We start from the raw sequence: 2061 nt of genomic DNA, 5'->3' as shown, positions 1-2061 counted from the left end.
CTATTGTTCGGGACGAACATAACTAAGGAAGGGGCAGTGTTACGACAGCGGAAGTCACGTGACGCTGGTGACACGTGATGAATTTTTCGAATGATCATGAATGATCGGGGAGACCCGAGTGTATTCGTTGGTATGTATGCCTGGCAGAGAAGCCAGCGATAGACAGATAATCAAAGAAGCGAACAGTAAGTACGGTAATATAAATTGTGTGTCGAGAGCGAAGTTATCGAGATTGTTAATTGCTGTGATTTATAGCGTGTATTATAGAAGTTGTGGAGTTTAAAGTGACGAGAAACGTATTGATTGTGAAATCACTGTGTGCTAAAAGTTTGTATCGAGGAAGAATAAACTGGTTTAACCAAGAAAGGACTTGTATCGATGAAGTTTCTCGGAAAGAATTTCTACCGGAAATTAACAAACAAGCAGATAAGTAACAATGCATTATGTGAAAACTGCACAGATTCAGGATAAACAATTTTAAAAAATGTTATATTAGAATAAAAAGGTGGAAATGCATGGTATGCCTGCAAATCACACCATTCCATCATCTGAACAAGTAGTATCTTCGAAAAAATGAATTAACAGATTATTAAAACAAAGTTTCCCTTTAGTGTGTAACAGACTAAACAAAACACCATTACAACCAGGGGCAAACAAAAATATTTTATTAAAATATAGCAACAGAAATCCAAAATAAAACTTTCAAACAACTATCACACAAATTTTATCACTTAAAAAAACAACAGTTTGTATGAACTTAAGCACAAAGCTACACAATGGTATATCTGTTGCTCTGTCCACCACTGGTATCGAAACCGGTTTCTAATGTGGTAAGTCTGCAGACATACCATTGTGCCACTGGGGGAAAACAATTAGTAAACCCGTGCCTGGCTAGGGCTAGATACACGTGTTAATAAACAATACAACAAAGATCTCAGTGTTATTAATTTCAATAAATGTCAAAGGAATTAGATAAAAGAATTAGAAGAATAAAAACCTAATTCACCAGAGAATAACATCATTTTCCAAAATTAAACCACTTCTTAATATCAAGAACAATTTGAGTAATAATTGACAATAATTCTAACTACATCTCGTGAACTAATTCGTTTGCAAGATCAGAGAAGGCTTTTTATTCAGTGTGATTAGTTATTACCATAAATGTACATAATATTTAACAACATTAGTATCTGTACGTCACCGCTAGGGAAAGCTGGTGTCAGTTTCTTAATACCTACTGTTACGACAGTGGAAGTCACGTGACGCTGGTAACACGTGATGAGTTTCTAGAAGTATCGGGGAACATCATGAATAATCCAGTATTTGCTAGACGCCCTCTATTCCTGTATATAAGCGCGCCAGATAAAGCGAGATAAATTAATCGGAACCGGAGGAGCAGATATAGAAACATATAATCGAGTCAAGCCGTAAGTAAAGTGTGTAAATTATAGCGTGTGTTTAATTTAAAGTGGCTGTGGAAATTAAGTGTATTGCAAAGTTGTATTGAAAAAGAATAAACTAGTTTTATTTAAGAAAGGACTTGTATCGCTGAAGTTCTTTAGAAAGAATTTTTACGGGAAATGAACAAACGACCAGAGACGTAACAATACTTACTCGAAATCTTAGTGCTCTAGACAGAAGGTGAATTAGCTCTTTAATATAAGCAAAAATTCATAGTTGAACTAAACGATAGGAGGAATAATAAATAAACAGTCAACAAAACCATAACAAGATAAAAGTAGAATTTGCTATCTCACAACTGAGTCTACTTGGGATTTCTTTTAGGATACGATATTTCACTAAGTGACTAAAATACATTTAATTTTGTTTGTTCATTTCCTGTTTGTCAATATTTGAAAATTTTGAATATATAAAAATCAATATACAATTTTGTCATAAATAAATTTTCTTTCTCTTTTCTTATTGACAGGTTAGCTGATAAAGACAATCTTGCTTCTTTTCCACTCTGGGCCGGCCGTGGTCTATTGGTTAGAATGCTAGAATCTGAATCTGTGTCCATGGTTGGCGTCCCGTCTCCATAAATCATGCTCCTCAGTTCGG

Source organism: Limulus polyphemus, unplaced genomic scaffold (assembly GCF_000517525.1).
Source record: "Limulus polyphemus unplaced genomic scaffold, Limulus_polyphemus-2.1.2 Scaffold1854, whole genome shotgun sequence".
NCBI lineage: Eukaryota > Metazoa > Arthropoda > Merostomata > Xiphosura > Limulidae > Limulus > Limulus polyphemus.
This window is presented reverse-complemented; position numbering follows the sequence as displayed.